The sequence below is a fragment of the Oryctolagus cuniculus genome, chromosome 3 (assembly GCF_964237555.1).
Source record: "Oryctolagus cuniculus chromosome 3, mOryCun1.1, whole genome shotgun sequence".
Classification (NCBI taxonomy): domain Eukaryota; kingdom Metazoa; phylum Chordata; class Mammalia; order Lagomorpha; family Leporidae; genus Oryctolagus; species Oryctolagus cuniculus.
This window is the reverse complement of record NC_091434.1, coordinates 52,001,658-52,021,466: the sequence shown is the minus strand read 5'-3', so window position 1 is coordinate 52,021,466 and position 19,809 is coordinate 52,001,658. Positions and strand designations below refer to the sequence as shown.

The 19,809-nt window shown below is 38.2% G+C and overlaps 1 protein-coding gene across 9 annotated transcripts in view; it reads left to right on the top strand.

Moving 5' to 3' along the window:
- GULP1 (GULP PTB domain containing engulfment adaptor 1) overlaps nucleotides 1-19,809 on the top strand; it is a 311,569-nt gene that overhangs the window by 112,986 nt on the left and 178,774 nt on the right. For all 9 annotated transcript variants that reach the window (XM_051848376.2, XM_051848368.2, XM_070070491.1 and 6 more), the window contains one exon: nucleotides 1,531-1,655. The gene's annotated coding sequence lies outside the window, so the exon portion shown is untranslated. The remainder of the gene's footprint in view (nucleotides 1-1,530; nucleotides 1,656-19,809) is intronic.

Genomic DNA, 19,809 nt, shown 5'->3' with positions numbered 1-19,809 from the left:
GTTGATAGGACTGATAATGCTCCATTTGTAAGAGGTCTTCTACTAGTCATATCACTTCTTTTCTCTTCTGCTTGTGTTTCCTGGGGTCATCTTCTGAATAAACTTCTGTACTTGAATTATTAACTCATGGTTTACCCTGGGACAAATTATAGTTAGATCTCTTCTTCTTTTCTCTCTAGAGTTATGTTAGAAAATGAAACAGAATATTGAACAAGTAGATAAACAGACTTCCAAACAAGATTGGGGCTAGGGTAGAATTGTTTGCAGGATATTTAGATGGCTTAGATGCAGATAGTGGGTCAGGAATAAAATAATATTTAACATATGCCTATCATTAAAGAAAGTAAAAAATATAGGTCTGCCATCACAATGTCTGTATCAAGGTGTTTGTATAAAAAAAATGGTGGAAGGCAGGACAAACAATTGCATATGTATTTCTCTATTTCTGTTAAAACACCCCCAAACAGCTCTGTTTGGTTTTTAGTGAGGAATAAATATAACACCATGAATTTTTCTGATATTATTTGAATTGATGTTAGCAGTATCTTTGAAATTACTGAATTAAGGGGAAGGTAATTTTTGTGTTTGTGTCTTAGTAGAAGGTTTTTTTCATTTTCTGATTAGAATAAAAATTTAAGTTTTAAAACGATTGATATGTCTCTTCTAGTTAAAGCATAATAAAGAATAAAAGAATAAGGTATCCAAATGCCTTTCCATAGCTGTTGGAATAGAATGAAAATGAAAATAGAAGTGTTTCTGAAATTCTATTTCATCTTCTTAATCATCATGAACAGGGTGTGTGCTTAGCTAGTCTAATTAGACATTCTGTGAAAGGGAGACTGAGGTTGGTTGTAGAGCTCAAGGGAGAAATATACTGACAACCAGCTGTCACTGTGTGTTATTGTTTTAAGCTTTAACTTATTTATTTATTTGAAACACATAGTGACAGAGAGAAAGGGAGAGACAAGAGGTTTTCCATCTGCTGGTTCACCCCACAAATTTCCACAATAGTTGGAGCTGGCCCAGGCTGAAACCAGGATCCTGAAACTCCATTCTGGTCTCTCACATGGGTGGCAGGGACCCAAGTACTTGAACCATAATCTGCTGTCTCCTAGACACATCGACAGGAAGTTAGTTTGGAAGTGATGTTGGGACTTGATCCCAAGCATTCTGATAGGAGATGTAGGCATCCCAGGCAACACTGTGCCACAATACCCACACCATCCTTGTATTTTAATAGGGGCACACACACACACACATATATGTGTGTGTATATATATATATATATATATATGAGTTCCAACATTTAACTCATTATTTAGCCATCTTGCTATTTGTCACCGTTAGCAATTAGTAGTGTTACCATTATTAAGAATAGTTTGTATTTTATTATTGTTTCCCTAATATTTGGCATTACTTTTGAACTTTTACAGCAAATACAATTTTAAGAGATATTTTGTAACTCTAAGTTAAATGCACATAAATGTAAGTATTTATTAATTCTGACTCTGATTTTAATTTTATTTTTAGTTATATGTGATTGCATCTGATATACATTGGAAAGTGATAGAAGAATTCTGATGGAAACTGTGTGATTGAAGCTACATAAAATCAAGTGTCTATATATTCTTTCAACTATATTTGAACAAACACAGGTAAGAAGAAATGTTTATATACTTTTCACCATGTTTCAAAGTATAGGAAATTTTTATGTTGAATATCTGACACTAACATAGTTTTGTTGGGGAAAATGGTAAAATACATAAAAGTGAAATTAAAAGTACCAAGGGTGGCCGGCGCCGTGGCTCAATTGGCTAATCCTCCGCCTGTGGCGCTGGCACACCGGGTTCTAGTCCCGGTCGGGGCGCCGGATTCTGTCCTGGTTGCTCCTCTTCCAGGCCAGCTCTCTGCTGTGGCCAGGGAAGTGCAGTGGAGGATGGCCCAAGTGCTTGGGCCCTGCACTCCATGGGGGATCAGAAGAAGCACCTGGCTCCTGGCTTCGGATCAGTGCGATGCTCTGGCCGTACCGCGCTGGTTGCAGTGGCCATTGGAGGGTGAACCAACGGCAAAAAGGAAGACCTTTCTCTCTGTCTCTCTCTCACTATCCACTCTGCCTGTCCAAAAAAAAAAAAAAAAAAAAAAAAAAAAACAAGGGAAGTCTGTTTTTTTAAATGCACTGTATCATTTTGTTCTATATTATTTTTGTTGTTGTTGGTTTTTTTCTTTAAACAAAGTTGTGATAATGTTATTTTTGTTGACTATGTTTATCATTTTTATAAAAAATCTATTATGCCCTATTCTTTGAGAATATTAATTAAGGGTTCATTTTTTCCATTTCATCTATACTATACTATAAACAATTTTAAAGATTTTAGGTTATGTTTATTTTTTATTCATTTAATAGCCATTGATCTACACATCACTCATTTTACATTTGTATGGTTACTAAAATAAACATCTCTGTTTTAGTGACTATGTTGTTTTCAAGAATTTATTCTTATTACTGAGTTTACCTCCACAAATGGTAATTAAAAGCATTTTCATTTGGTAGTTTGGAAATACTTGTTGATTAACTGACTAATATTTTCTTATCCAAAAATTTGCTCTGATAAAAACTAGTTTGCGATGAAGAAAAATTTTAAGTTAAGACCTAAATTTTGATTGCAAGCAGTAGCTTCCCTTAGTCACATTTATTCAAATACATTTCCCAACATAGATAAGCTTATAAGAAAAGTGAATATTATATAGACAATTATTCTACATTGTTTAAAATGCACCATTTATAAGTGATAACAATTATATATTTATCCAACTAATATTTATTAAAATTATTACTGCTCCAAGCCTAACCATTGTGATTATATATGTTCAGGCAATGATAGTAGTTATGGTAAAAATAGTTCCTTGTCCTTTCTATCCTTCAATAAAAGACTGCAAGATAAAAAACACATTTCAGGGTAGGATATTTGGTGCCATGGTTAAGGGCATTGTTTATGATGCCCACATCCTGTCTTGAATTGCCTGAGTTTGAATCCTAACTCCACCTCCAATCCAACTTCCTACTAATGTACATCCGGAGAGTTAGCAAATGATGGCTTAAGTATTTGGATTACTGCTACATACATGGAAGACAGAACTTGCCAGTCCTGGCTTTCGTTGTGGCCACTTCGGGGACTAAACCAGTATATGGTGGCTCTCTTTTGTCTTGACTTGACTTGACTTGTCTTGTCTTGCCTTGCCTTGTCTGTCTCTCCCTGTTTGTCTCTCTGTCTTTCTGCCTTTTAAATAAAAATAAATAAAAATTTAAAAAGAAACACAATTCAGTTTATATATTCAATTCAGGTGGGAAATATTAAGTGCTTACAAAGAAGTAAACAGAAGAACAGTTGATGATGATAACACCTCCACCTTGGAAATTGAGAAGCACTTCATAAACAGTGACCTGTATGAAAGGCCACCACAAAACACACCAAATACCAGAGTAAGGGAAAAGGTTTATTGTCAGGTGGGAGAAGCTCAGCAGGCTGCCTCCCCATGCAGGAGAGAACAGCAGACTGTACTAGGAGAACAGGTCTTATATACCTTTGCAGAGGCAAGGAAGTTGGAGCAGCGAATCCCGTTAAGGTGGGGGTGGAGCTAACACTTGTAGTTGGGTCATTTGGTTACCTGACTTCTAGCAAGCCAGGCTAGGCTTAGGATTGAAGCTTATTGTGCAAGATGGCAATGGGGCCAGAGCCTACGATAGCACCTGGGGCTTAAGATGCCACAGATAAGATGGCACAGTCCCCCCTTTTGATTTTTATAAAACAAGTGTTTTATGGGACTATATCTGCCCTAAAAGTCCAGAGGAGTGGGAGGACGATGATCTGTCTTCTAGAGCAGCTTCCTGCTGACATGGGTTGACGAGTCACTGTCTGCTGATGGGGTGACATTTCAAGTCATGGTCTCTCGCTGGGGGAGCCGAGTATATCCCTGTAGTAGCATTTGGTTGACTGCCTGGTTGGTGAAGGCTTTGGTTCATTTAATTATCACCTCCTGTAAACACTTAAACAGGCAACATAGTATAAAAGCTAGGGTGAGAATAGTAGCCAGTGTTCCTAGGTGTGGCATTAATCACATGATGAAGGTTCTCCATTGGGAGGGAGAGAGATGGAGTTTGTAGAAAAATTCTGAATAATCATCCAATGCTTAAGTTGGGGGTGGGGGGAAAGGACCATTAATACACACGATTGGGAGTTCAGTCATTGATGTAAGAGTAGTGGGTGTGATTACAAAGGAATGAGGCATCAAATGGGCTAGACAGGGTCTAAAACAAAGGACAGAGTCATTGTTAGTGGACCTAAGGTGCTGTCTAAACCATGAGCAAGTTTTCCCATTTAGAGGCAAGTGGAAACTGACAAAAGGGGCTTAACAATAATCAGATGGGCTCCATGGTCTTGCCAGTTATGAAGCCCAGACTTCTCCATCTTTTCACATGGGGTACATCATAAGGGAGGTGTGAACCTCCTTAGGGAGGCACCCTGTTGAGTTCCATTACTCAGCTGGCCTGGGAAGAGAGTTGGCCAGGTGGCATCTCTTAACAGGAAATTTACAGTTAGGCCTGCAATGTTTCTGACCCTACTTGGCCATTCTGTCAGCGGTCGTGGTTACTTTGGAAGCTGGGCAAAGTGAAGGGCTTTTTAGCTTAGAGCCAACAAGGTCTGAAGCTCTGACCTGAGAGTCCTTCGACTCCAGACCCAACTCTTGATTGGCAGAGCTGCCAGGGCTCTTCATAAGCTGACTTTTGCCAAAGCCCTGACTTTGCACCTGAAAACCAGTGTACTGGCCTGCTGGGTCTGCTTGATGGAAGATCACTGTGTAGAGCAGCCATTAATTGGCCCGCCATCCAATTGAGAATAGAGAAATAAGGGATTAGCAGAATGGAGGAGGACGATATAGGAAGAGAGGGGGCAGTTTTGGCTGTTAACCCAGAGCTAATGAATGAAATATCAAGCAGGACAGATGGTGGTGTAGAAAAAGATGAGACATTTTTCTTTTAGTTCAGAAGTCAAAGAAATAAAGTAGATGGTTTGTCTCCTGGCTGGAACGAGAGCATAAAGACGGAAGCATACGTCAGGTCTTATCTCTCCTGAGTTGGAGATGTCTCAAAACTCTCTCTTTGTCTGTGGCACTGAAGCCCACAGGGAAGGGAAGAAGATGACAGTGGTATTAGCATATATTACTCATGCTCCTTCAGCCTTCCACACCTGTAACCTCAGGTATATTTGTCAGAATAGCACTCCCAGGGAGTGATCAGTTCCCTTTTCCAGTGGTCTGCTAGATTGGACCTCTCCCTGGTCAAATATATACTGTTGCTTTGTTCTTGTGCATAAGGAATGATAGTTGTTCTATAACTCTTAACCTTGAGTCTTATCTGATAGGCCTAATTTAGACAATGAGCCTTCATGATGAGAGACTTAGCAAAGATGTTTTTTAAGTTAGAGAGTGCCAGCCCAGGTTACCACATAGGTTGATGACTAAGCAGGTGAAGTTACAAAGAAGCATAGTGGGGAATAAAATTCTCCCCTGTAAAATTCCTCTGAGGCATACACTACATAGGGAGGACCAGACAGAGTGACCCAAAAGAGGGAACTTAAGCAGGAAGATAGGGATTAGTAGAGACATGCTGAAACTTGATTATTAAGGATGACCACGCAATTTAAGGGTAGAATGAAGACAACTGTAACTTTATTATAAAGGTGTAGAGGTGGTAAATGGCCAAGAAAGTTTACAAAATAAAAAGTTTTAAAAACTTCCATAAAGGAAGATTTAGATTTAAATGTGACTATAGTGTGGTTTCAAGATGTTAGTAGTCAAAAGGACACTGTTATGAGCGTTATCATATTTGAGACAGAAAGTGTGAAGAATGTGATAGTCTTTCAAAGTGAGGAGCAGCATAAATCAATGGCAAACATGTGGTAGAATAGTCAGGACATAGTAAAAAGAAGGTGGAAGTACAATTTCTTCTGCTCCCTCTGTTGCAGTAAATAAGATTAACAACACTCTGAACTGAAAAAAAATCTGAGGGATATCTCAGTGGAAAATAAATTCAGATCACTCTGAAGACATGCTTCATTAGCATTTAAGTACAAAAGAAAATATCTTTTAAGCCATTGAAGAAATTGAGGAAGCCATTTTGCTTTCATTGTCCTTTGAAAGATTAATTCAGTACATGTATACACATATATGTAAAAAATACTTCTATGTTAACTATTCAAATTAGTCACCACCTATGTAATGTTATTTTCATTTAATAAAGAGAATTAAAGAATAAAATTATGTTTACTTATGTAATATGTAATTTTAATGAATGATTCCTTCAAAATTAATTACAATTAAGATGAAATAATGAGACCTAACCAGGTGGTTGCTCATCAAATGTCTTTGTCTCTGTGTTGCAAGTTGGTAAACTGGGTCTCTTTTAATCTTTAAATGATTCAGGCCATTCAGAGTACCACTTATTATACCAAAGCTTTATTTACTTAAAGGTAACTTTCTTTATAAAAAGGTTTAATTTGCTTTTATAACATGGTTTACATTGAAAAAATATAGTTCAGTGAAAAAAGAAAAGATTTTAAAAATAATACTTGGGCCGGCGCCATGGCTCAATAGGCTAATCCTCCGCCTGTGGCACCGGCACCCCAGGTTCTAGTCCCGGTCGGGGCACCGGGTTCTGTCCCGGTTGCTCTTCTTCCAATCCAGCTCTCTGCTGTGGCCAGGGAGTGCAGTGGAGGATGGCCCAAGTGCTTGGGTCCTGCACCCACATGGGAGACCAGGAGAAGTACCTGGCTCCTGGCTTGGGATCAGCACGGTGCAGCCGGCCACGGCAGCCATTGGAGGGTGAACCAACGGCAAAAGGAAGACCTTTCTCTCTCTGTCTCTCTCTCTCACTGTCCACTCTGCCTGTCAAAAAAAAATAATACTTGTTTATAAATGTGAATAACGATATAAACGAGAGTGAAGAGTAGGATTGACCTTAATATGTACAGTACATCAGACAATGAAAGTAGCTGTCTCAAAGAATGAAAATGGCAAGCTATGAATTTTAAATTGCATAGTTTACCAGTTAGGTATCCTGAGAATCTAAAATAGGAACTTTTGATCAGATGACCATCTGTGAAACACACCTATTTATATAAGCAATCTGTGCTGTGTGCCAATCAAATTTACATTTGAATTGTATAATTACTGTTCTTCCATTGCAAGTAGCAGGAATTAGTTCTGGCCATTTAAACAAAAAAGGAATTTTGTGGAAAGGATATGGGTTAGCTCATATCATGAGAGGGTAATCAGATGAAACAATCTTCAGAACAGACAGGCGCCAGGTTGTTCCAGTGATCCAGAGAGCAGGAGGTGCAAAGATGAGCAAGGATTTGGCCATGGAGCTAAATCTGGACCAGTAGTGTTTTAATTTAATTCCTCTTACTTTCACTTCATGAGGACTTAAATGACTGAATTGGAGTATTAGTCCTTTTTCAGGAATCGTAACACTTGGTTAAATCTTCTCCCAAGACTGCTTGCACATGAAGAGAATGGGTTCCCAAAAGGAACTTCAGAGTTCTGGGACCAGAATGAGAAGTCATTGTGCAGCAAGTGAAAAATAATTGATGTATACTGAAACCCTTCCCCAGAAGTTATTCAGAAGCCATAAAACGATAATAGCAGTAAAGTTTCAAATAATAAAAGATTTTGGGAATGAAATGAACATAGACTCAAAAATAACTGCTCAGGTCTCAACTTGGTCTGCTGTCATGGAAAATTTATCTGTTCCTTTTTTATATGTATATTCATTAATAGTCTACTATATTGTTGTGGGGTAGGTTGGGCCAAAATTAATACCCCAGGCTCTTGCTTTTTTACTTAGAGAGTAATTCTAAGTACAGGCACAAACATGGTATGCAGTATGATAAGGTTTATTTACAAAGTGAGAATACAGAGACACATGGGGGCTTCATTTAGGTGGAATGGGCCAGGAAAGTTAAAAAGGGGAATTTCATACCCTGCTCTGTTTGTCCTGGGTCCACTAGGTGGAAAGAGAGAAAGAGAGCCCCCTCCCCTTCACCAGTCTGCTTCTGCGTTTCAAAAAGGGGAATGGTTATGAGATACTGTCCCTAGGTCACAGGTAAAGAGAGGTGCATCCTGAGGAGGGGTCAGTTGGTTGACAGGTGGGTTGATAGGATTACACAGGGGTGGGGAAGGTGTGGACTCCAGCTGGTGAACTGTCTATCTCCCTGACTTTTCCCACATCAGTATGCCAATTACTATTTTTGTCAGTCAGCATAAAACTAAACAATAGAATTCCTTGCTTGGTGTGTGGAGCTTATACTCTAGTGAGAATTTTCTTAGGGCTACTATTACAAGAAACAATAATCTGGATGGCTTAAAACAATAAAAATTCATTGTCTAACAGTCATGAAGTTAGAATTCTAAGGTTAAAGTGTCAGCTGGGTCAGATGGCTTCAAAGGCTGTGTGAGCTAATCTTTATTTCAGTTTCTGATGGCTTTTAGTGATCTTTACTTGAGCAGAGTAACTCCAATCTCAGACTCTTATCTTCACACATATTTTTCTTTCTTTTTTTTTTTTTTTCTGTGTGTCTCTGTAGCAGCTCCTCTTCTGATAAATACACCAGTCAGAGGACTTAGGGCACACCCTATATCCAATATGCTTTTATCTCAAGGTACTGATATGCTTACAATTGCAAAGAAGACCCTCTTTCCAAACCAGGCAGCACTGTTAGATTCTTATTGCGCATGATTTTGAGGCTTAACTCACAATAGAAGGATATACAGTGATGTTGGCATTCCTGGAAGGATCTGGGGAAGAGGTGGAGAGGATAGATAATAGTGAAGGGGCTCATGGGACAGACGATAAGAGGATATGGAAGGAATCTGACATTTCCTGAATGTGGTGGAGTACCAACAGGGATTAAAGCAGGAGAATGACCTAAGCCAATTTGTGTTTTACAAAAATCACAAAGGATGCATTGTGGAAATAAGGAGTATTTGCAAAATACTGAGGAAAGAATTGCAAGGTGGGACACTCTGTCAGAGTCCAGGTCTGAAATTATGGAGGCTTGGAGATGGTTATATTGAGCATTAAGAACAATAAACAAAATTCTAGTCTGTTGACAAAGGTGGAACTGATTTTGTGTGAATTAGAAGCAAAGGGTGATAAGAGAAGAATCTGATGATGGCCCAGATTGCTAGCTTCAGAGACTATGTAGATGATAGTTGGAGGCTCTGAGAATGCAAGAGGTGTGTGAGTGTGTGTGTGTGTGTGTGTTATATTTCTGTTAGATGTGGCTGCTGTGGGACATACAAATGAGTATATTCAAGTAGGATTTATCCTGTTGTCTATTAAACTGGTGATGTTGAGTAAGGAAATCTTAGTGTATAAATGCTCCCTGAAATTACTGGGAATATTTGAAGACAGAATGTACTGTTGCTGGATCCAGTAAAGGAATATTCTGAAGTTAATAATGGCATTTAGAAATATTTTTAATGGCATAGGAAATAATCATTGTGACATGATAAGTGAAAAAAACAAAAACAAAATTAGGCCATAGTTGAATCTATCTGGCTATTGTTAATGATAAATACTATAAGCCAATGTAATTAAATATTAGCTCTGTTTCTGAGTAATTTTAATCTTCAACATAAAAAATTATTTTTAACTCATTTGTAAAGAGCAGTGTGTTCATTGAATACACTTTTATTGTGAGAAAACAAAGCTTCTGAGGGATAAATTTTAGCACATAAAATGTGCCTGAAATAGTATTTTCATAATTTTGTATTTTTCAGGATATCTCTTGATTTAGGAGGAAAAGAGAGTTGTGGGAGGATAACTCTACCATCTGAGTTAGAAACTTATAAAATAAAAAAAAAAAACCAAAAATATCAGGATATGGATTGCACATCCTTAGTTAAGTTATATAGCTCTTGATAAGTGAGAGGATTTTTTTTAAATATTTATTTATTTGCTTGAAATACAGAGTTACAGAGAGGTAGAGGCAGAGAGAGAGAGAGAGAGAGTTAGAGAGAGAGAGAGAGAGAGAGAGGGGTCTTCCATCCACTGGTTCACTTCCCAGATGGCAGGAGCCAAGAGCTTCTTCCAAGTCTCCTATGCCTGTGCAGGGGCCCAAGGACTTGGGCCATCTACTGCTTTCCCAGACCATAGTAGAGAGCTATATTGGAAGTGGAGCAGCTGAGACTCAAACCGACACCCATGGGGATGCCGGCACTGCAGGTGACAGCTTTACCCACTATGTCACAGTGCTGACCTGAGGATTTTCTAATAAATCAGAAGAAAATACTAATTATGAACAGAAAATAGAACACAAATTTAGATTAAGGCGTTTTTCTCTTGACTGTGAAAACCATATTGATCTATGAATGAGCAACTGAATAAAACATTGAGAAAATAGATTTTTTTTGGTAGGTTGTCATCAGTGATGCCAGGTTGCCTTGTGCAAGGTGATTAGACATAACATTTCCATGCAGATTTTACTAAATTCTGTTAGACTTAAATGGTATTTAGATTTCAGGAATGCAAAATTAGAGCTTTAATATTAAATCTGTTTTTGCATACCCATGGGTCGTTCTGTGAGAACAGAACATATTTGCATGTTCTTCCATTCTCACTGTCAGTCACCCCTTCCCATCTCCAGCCTCAGAATTTCAAGCAACTGCAGATCATACTGAGAGAGGCAATTCGAACTTGCAAATCTTCGTTAGGGGCTGGTGTTGTGGTGCAGTGGGTTAAAACCCTGGCTTGCACTGCTGGCATCTTAAGTGGGCACCGTTTCAAGTCCTGGCCTCTCCCCTTACCATCTAGCTCCCTGCTAATGTGCCTGGGAGGGCAGCGGAGAATGGCCTGGGTGCTTGGGCCCCTGTACCCACATGAGAGACCCTGAGGAGGCTCCTGGCTCCTGACTTTGGATCAGCAGCAGCTGTGGCCATTGCAGTCATCTGGGGAGTGAACCAGTGGATGGAAGACTCCTCTTTCTCTCTCTCCCTCTCTCTCACTCTCTCTGTCTCTGTCTCTGTCTCTACCTCTCTCTTTCAATACATAAAATAAATCTTTAAAAAAATCATATTTAAACTATTTTTAATAAGTGGCCAAATACAGCTTATCGCCTCCAATGAGGAAAATTGTTCAACGCTTGTATACAAGGTTTTTTCTTTTTTTTGTTAATTGTTTAAATAGCATTGCTTACTTTGACACATCAATAAAATTATTTTCTAATCTTGACCTGCAATGAAGTATGAAATATTACTGTTTAAATAAATTGCAAAACCGAATTATACTTTTGTTGTTAATGACTATACAATAAGTATGCCTGCTTTCTTTTCAAAGAATTTTTAACAGATTCTGGTAATAAAAGCTTAGATTATAATGGGGATGAATTTTCAAAGTCAGTTACATCCCTTATATGCATTAATTAGACTATGCAAAAACATTCAACTTAATCCCCCTATTTAACAATAAACTTGCAGTTCCACTAAAAAAGTCTATCTGCTTGTAGTTTTTGGGCTTCACCTCTCTGCAATTCTTTAGTGAAATTTTTAAGCTTCTGCATGATTTTTTTCTTTTCTTTTTTTTTAAAGATTTATGTATTTATTTGAAAGGCAGAGTTGCTACAGAGAGGCAAAGGCAGAGGCAGAGGCAGAGAGAGAGGGGTCTTCCGTCTGCTGGTTCACTCCCCAGATGGCCACAATGGTTGGAGCTGCAGATCCAAAGCCAGGAGTCAGGAGCTTCCTCCAGGTCTCCCATGTGGGTGCAGGGGCCCAAGGACTTGGGCCATCTCCTATTGCTATCTTCCTCTGCTTTCACAGGCCATACCAGAGAGCTACACCACTGTCTACCCCCTGTCTGATTTTCAAAGATCTGCCATAGAATACTCAATGGTAGTAGTTGTAGTAATGATTATGATGATAGTAGTGGTCAGTGCTTATGTATTGCATAGTATGTGTCAGACATTGTTCTAAGATGCTGCATAATGAACACATATGATATGACACTCAATTTACACATGAGAGAGCTTAGGCTCAAGGAGGTAAAGTGAATTGCTCAAAGTCACATAGCAGACATGGGATCAGAACCTAAGTGTAACCTTTACTCTGTCTACTTTATTCTACTTCATGAAGAAGGCATCTATTAACACTAGAGAAATTATTTTAATCAAAGCTGGGTATGGTTTATAAATTGTGACAAATATATTAATATAAAGTGTAAATAATAGAAGCTGAATGTGAGATATATGGGAACTCTTTGTACTACTTCACATTTTATGTTTTGTAGATTTAAAACTTACTGAAAAAATTTTTTAAAACTCAAATTCCTTGTCAGTATTCCCTTGTCACTCCCTGTGAGAGAATTTAACTTCAGCTGTATACTGAACATATTACATATCTCATCTCTCCCACATGTTAGTTCTTCCCACCTCCCAATATTTCATTCATCTAAGATTGCTTAGCTGCTCTCCACTTCCATGTGATCTTCAGTTTCATAGTTTTACATGCACATTTTCTGTTATGTATCATCATAAAGAGTTTCTAACAGAAATCTCATATTTAGATAGAAAGGCTGAAAATAGCACATTGAGAAAGTAAAGCAAATACATTAGTTTTGTGTCCTAGTTAACACTAAGGAAGACAACCATAGAAAGTTTTCAGGATAATTTAATTATTAATAAAAATTTCAGTATTCTGTTTTATAAACAGTCCTCACACTTGGTGTTAAATTGTTTTTTGAAAATACAGTTACAGACTTTTGTTTCTTTTTTTTTTTTTTTTTTTTTTTGACAGGCAGAGTGGACAGTGAGAGAGAGAGACAGAGAGAAAGGTCTTCCTTTGCCATTGGCCGGCACACGGCACTGATCCGAAGCCAGGAGCCAGGTGCTTCTCCTGGTCTCCCATGGGGTGCAGGGCCCAAGCACCTGGGTCATCCTCCACTGCACTCCCTGGCCACAGCAGAGAGCTGGCCTGGAAGAGGGGCAACCGGGACAGAATCCGGTGTCCCGACCGGGACTAGAACCCGGTGTGCCGGCGCCGCAAGGCGGAGGATTAGCCTATTGAGCCACGGCGCCGGCCCTACTTTTGTTTCTTATGATAAAACAAGCACATGGTGATCTCCTACCATACCTCAAGTCAACGGATAGAAAGAAAAGTAAATATAGATAATTCAATTCAGAAATGTGCTGGAAAATAAGCCAGAAGCCCCAGAATATGAAAAAAGTGAGAAACCCATAAAAGGAGATTCAATCATATTTGAAAAAAGAAGCCACAGCTTAATATTTGCACATGAGGAGAACTTTTAATCAAACTTGAGTGTGGTCCCAGGACCAAGACTGCACCACACTCAGGTATGGCAGGCCCCAGATTCCTGGGAAAGCAATGAAAACAAGGAAAATCAATTAGCTGGAAAATGGCAAAACAAACAATTATTGAAACATGTAGGACTTCATTGATCTTCTGTAGAACATATGGTGAGAATATGACTTTGGATTGGACAAAACCAGTGGAGTGATCAGATAATTAAAAACAGAAGAGAATCAAAGAACTCTTTTGTAAGTGAAATTGTGTCTTTTTTTTGATTTGTGATCCTATATGTAGAAAACCATAAAGTTACCACCAAAAAACCGTTAGAATTAATAAATGAATTCAGTGAAGTTGCAGTATACAAATGGGCATACAAAATCACTAGCATTTCTTTATACCAGTCACCTATTATCTAAAAAAAAAAAAATCAAGACAACAACCCCACTAGCACTGGCTACAGAAAATGAAATAATACTAGAAATAAATTGAACCAAAGAGGTGAAGGATCTTTACCCTGAAAATGATAGAACATTGATTAAAAAAAGAAAAAATGGATATCCATGATTTGGAGCAATTATATTGTTAAGATGACTATACTGCCTAAAGCAATCAAAAAATTCCAGCCAATGCATCTCAAAATTACAAAGACATTTTTTTACAGGAATAGGAAAAAAATCAAGAATAAGGGGAAAAAAAGTAATTCTGAAATTTGTGTGGAACCACAAAAGACCACAAATAGCCAAAGAGTTGTTAAGCAAAAAGAACAAAGATGTAGAAATCATACTATCTGATTTCAAAAATTTGGTACAAAGCCATAGTACTCAAAACAGTAACAACATAAAAGCAGACGAACTGTTGGGATGGAAGAGATACCCCAGAAGTAAGTCCCAACATTTATAGCAAATTGATTTTCAGCGAAGATGCCAAGAACACACAGTGGGGAATGGATGGCATCCTCAAAAATGGTGCTGGGAAACTGGATAGTCACATGAAGAATATTGAAATCATACCCTTACCTCACACCATATGCAAATCAAGTCAAAGTAGATGAAAGACTTAAACATAACACCAAACCATAAAACTAGATGAAACTAGTTTTTCACTAAAAGAAAACAGAGGCGAAAAGCTCCATGACATTGGACTGTATGATAAATTTTGGATATGACCTCAAAAGTTTGGTCAACAAAGTTGAAAATAGAAAAAGATGCTATTTCATTAAAAAGCTTCTGCACAACAAAACACAGTGATCAGTGACCTAATATATCATTTGCCTCACAGAGAAAAGTGAAAAATCAAGAGAAGTCAGATGTATTAACATAAATACTAGAAGGAAAACTTTACTATAGATGTGTTCTATGTGATAAGTGAAGTAATGTAAGAAATACAAAAATGAGGGCTGGCTCTCTGGCATATCAGGTAAAGGTGCCGCTTGAGGTGCCAACATCCCGTGTGGGCACCGGTTCGAGACCTGGCTGCTCCTTTCCGATTCAGCTCTCTGTTGTGGGCTGGCAAAGCAGTGGAGGATGGCCCAAGTCCTTGGGCCCCTGCACCCATCTGGGAAACCCGGAGGAGTTTCTGGCTCCTGGCTTTGTGTCTGTGCAGCTCCAGCCATTGCAGCCAATTAGGGAGTGAACCATGATGCAAGACCTCTCTCTTTCTCTTTGCTTCTCCTTCTCTCTATGTGTAACTGTGACTTTCAAATAAATAAATAAAAAAAAGAAATATGAAAGTGAGTAAAATATAATGTTTTTAGGGTTTATGGACTATTAGGAAACAAAATAAACATGCAATTACTATAGTAAAAATTACACACTTAGTTCTGTGCTGTCAGTTTCATTACCAATAATACATAAAAAGTGCTATATTCTAACTACAGGACATTTACATTAAGGAGAAGTAGAGTTATTTGAAGTTGAAAATCTGGAAGTTGATGCCTTCAGTAATGAAGATAGCAGCTAATATTTTTGGAGGTTTTGCATAGAAGTCTAATACAGTTGTCACAGGAACCCCATGGCATTGATATTATTTTTGTTACTTAACACAGGAGAAAACAGGCAGCAGATAATTCATCTGAGGTCACACACCTGGAATTTGAATGCAAGGCAAAATTATTTTGCTATAGAATTCACAATGAAGTTTTAAAATGTCAAAATGTTAATATACTAACAAATGCAAGAATTAAATTATCAAAGTTATTATTTTCAGATCATAACAAAATGAAAAGAAAAAGATTCCTTTGATATTTGTTATTTTTTTAAAAAAAAGATTTATTTATTTGAAAATCAGAGTTATAGAGAGGTAGATAGTGAAAGAGGTCTTCCATCCTCTGGTTCATCCTACATATGGCCACAATGGCTGGAGCTGGGCATTTCTGGAGCCAGGAGCCTACTGCTTCTTCTGGGTCTCCCTGGTGGGTATAGGAGCCCAAGGACTTGGGCCATCTTTCACTGCTTTCCCAGGCTGTCAGCAGAGAGCTGAATCAGAAGTGGAGCAGCCAAGACTTGAACTGGTGTTCATATGAGATGCCTGCATTGCAGACGGTGGTTTTATTGATTATGCCATGGCACCAGCCCCCTTTGACATTTATTCTAAACTCAAGCATTAGTGTAAAATATTTCAGTCTAAGATTCCACTGCATATTTAAAACATTAGAAGTAGTATTAAAAATAAGAAATAAAGATGAGGTCCAAAGGTCATCATTATACCTATATATTTTTGCATCAAAACATATATTTTGGAGGATGTTCTGTTTATTATTTTGTATAGTTCTTTCTAAAATTGCAATCTAATATCTAATATGTATCCTGTAACATGGTCAGATGTTTCATAGGAATACTCCCCTGTTGGCTCACAATTTCAGTAAGTTATTTTCTGGCAAGTGTTGTTGAGCAAAAAGTAAACATTTTTACCTGTGTAGGCTTGAGGGTATCATTGTTTATCCTCACTTCTCAGGGAAAGTATAAACATTGTTGTAGAAAATAGACTCTGATACAAAATAAATCCTTTGAATGCTAAGAAGTAAAAGAGTGTACTTTTTCATCTTCACTGTACCCCACACTTAGAAAATAAATTGAATTTACTTTAAAAGCTAGCAAATGATGCTCTTGCTTGCCAGGCTTGTATAATGACTGGATATGTGGTCTCCAGATCTGGGTGCATGTGTCTGCCTCTGTGGTCCTGCATAAATAATGCTTTACTCTCTCCTGAACTTTCTAAGTTTACAAAGAACATAAAATACTTTTATTGTTTTATTCCAGGGTTATACTGTCAGCTTTTTATCTTGTTAATGCTGTCTTGTTACTTTCTGCTGACAAACCTAGATACCATGTTATTTGGTTGTTTCACCCATGATTCCCAAGCCTGACGGAGTCCCAGTCATGCTCATGCTGTTTCTTTTCAAACAAATCCTTCACTTGATTGTTAAGAGCATGTTGAGCATCATTCTTCTCTTTTCCTGATAGTCATCAGTATAATACTGAAGAAACTTGGCATTTTTTGAGTTTCATTGCTCTTTCCAACCTGCTAAATTATGCTAGCTCATCAGTATTTTTGTTAGTATAGAATTTAGCCATGTCAGTAATGAGTAGATATGATCTGACATGATGAAGGAATAAACGCAGTGTATCTTATTATTTGATATATAAAAAACCTGTTTGGGGCCAATGCTGTGGTGCAGCGGGTTAACAACCTGGCCTGAAGCACCGGCATCCCATATGGGTGCTGGCTTGTTCAAGTCCCGGCTGCTCCACTTCCTATCCAGCTCTCTGCTATGGCCTGGGAAAGCAGTAGAAGATGGCCCAAGTGCTTGGGGCCCTGCACCCGCATGGGAGACCCGGAGGAAGCTCCTGGCTCCTGGCTCCTGGCTTTGGATTGGTGCAGCTCCAGCCATTGTGGCCAATTGGGAAGTGAGCCATCGGATGGAAGACCTTTCTCTCCCTCTCTCTGCCTCTCCTCTCTCTGTGTAACTCTGATTTTCAAGTAAAATAAATAAATATTTAAAACAAAACAAAACAAAACAAAAAACCTGTTTATGTTGTATAGCTTTGTCTCTGGTACTGGTACAATTGGTACTCTCATATGCTGAGTCTAATAACTCATTTAATTCCTACAAATGCCTCACAAAGCTGTAACTCTTTATTGTGATATCTCTCAGAAAACTGAGGAATGAATAGATTAAACAACATTCCAGAACATGTTTGGCAAATATAACAGTGGAGAAACAGTTATTATTTGCTGTCTCCAAGGATCTGCATTAGCAAGAAGCTGGAATTGGGAGTAGAGCCAGGACTCGAACTCAGGCACTCTGATATGGGATACTGATGTCCCAGGTGGCTTCTTAATCATTGTGCCTTATGCCTGCTTCCACAATGCTTCTTAATAAATGTTATTAGTTGTTCATATTGCTAAAATTTCAGAATAATGTAGACGCACAGACTGCAATCTCAGGTGTGACTTCTTCCAGTGCTTTATCATTTTGTCTCTGTTCTGTGCTTCAAGTCCTCAGGGTTAGATTGTTGATGACTGGCATTTGAGGATATTATTGCAGCCTCGCCATACAGGTGCTCTAAGTCTCTGGAATTATAATTTCAGTGTGCACCCAATAATTTTTTGGAAATTGTTGATTTTCAGATAGAACATCATTTTATAGATTTAAAATATGCATTCATATACCTAAGAATATATTTAGGAGAGGAAAGGCAATAGAGGGGTCTATAGATAAGTAGCCAGGCTCACTGTATGAGAGTAAAATTCCGTCTGTCACTACAGCTGTGCATTTCACTATCCATCATGCCTTACTCTTAGAAAAAGTTTAGGTGTTTCCTTCACTGGATTCTGTTCAACTCCATCCCTTCTTTGAAGTGCTGGGTCACCTTCCTATATTCCTGAAACTGTCACTCGTGTCCATGCATACTAATGGTGGATTGTTCTCTTCATTTTGCTAAAACACTATGTTAAGTATACATCTTGGATCTCTCTGAGTAGTTACCCAAATATCAGTATCAGAAGCATTATTTTTCTGTATCCCCAGGAGTTTTGTTGTTTACATTTTGAGAACTTTCTCTGTTATTTTTATAGAGTTGACCAGATTTGTTCAAATGCAGGCAACAGCAAATTTGGGATTACTTTACTACCTATAGTGGCTGATAACGTTTTTTGGCCAACAGGTCTACAACTATCTATTAGAATATTTTTTAATTTTTTGAATTTTCTGTAGTAACTAAACTCAAAAAAGAGGACCTTATAGAATTTTGGAGTATAAAACAGAACCTCAGTTTATGACAGATGTCAACTTGCGTGGTTCAAATTATTCTTCTCTAATACTGAGAAAGATTTTCTTCCTGAAGAGTTTTGTTTCTGTTTTATCCCCTAGTGTAATTTCCTCAATCATCTATCAGATATGAACTAGAGTTAAGAGTCATTTGCTGTTAGCCTAGCTATTTTTTGCTAACAGTTTTGCAACAGTGTTTTCAGTCATCCTTCTATATGAATTATACCCATTTTCTATCTGCCTTTTTTTTTAAAAAAAGATTTATTTATTTATTTATTTGAAAGGCAGAGTTACAGAGAGGGAGAGGTAGAGAGAAAGAGAGGTCTTCCATCTGCTGGTTCACTCCCCAGATGGCTGCAATGGCTGGAGCTGTGCCGACCCGAAGCCAGGAGCTTCCATTGGGTCTCCCACGTGGGTGCAGGGGCCCAAGGACTTGGGCCATCTTTCACTGCTCTTCCAGGCCACAGCAGAGAGCTTAATTGGAAGTGGAGCAATGAGACTTGAATTGGCGCCCATATGGGATGCCGGTGCTGCAGGCAGCGGCTTTATCAACTACGCCATCGCTGGCCCTCTCTATCTGCTTTTTCATTTATCTTTGAATTCTCCTTGATGATTATTTATCTTCCTCTGGAGTGATTCCATATTGTTGAGATAGGCTTTAGCTAATCTCATTTTATAAAATTGTGGTGGCAAAGTTACAAAACCCAATTAAATATTACAGTATTGTTTTTCATCTTTCCATTCTATTCTACTTTTAAATGCCAGAACATCATAGCTTTTACTCTACACTTTGGAATCCTTGGGTATACTAGCAATCATCTTTCAATTCTTACAAGTTATTTGAGCTACCTCAATGGTAAATTTAATTAATTAAAAATTAAGAACAGATTAAGAAACCTTTTCATTCACTGAAAGCCCTGTGTCTGTTTCCTAGAGCTCTTTCCACTCTGCCAGATCAACTTGGCCTCACATTGCTGCTGAAGCCATAATTCTGGAATTGCTTTGGCTCCCACACCTATTGCTTTCAGACACGAAAACCCATCCAATAAACCTTCTAAATATAATGCATTCACTTCTTCAGTCCGTGTTTATTATCATCTATTGCCTGAGCTACAATAATAGCTTTTGAAGTTTTCTCCTAGTATCCACTTGCCAGCCAGTTTCAGTGATTCCTCATTGCA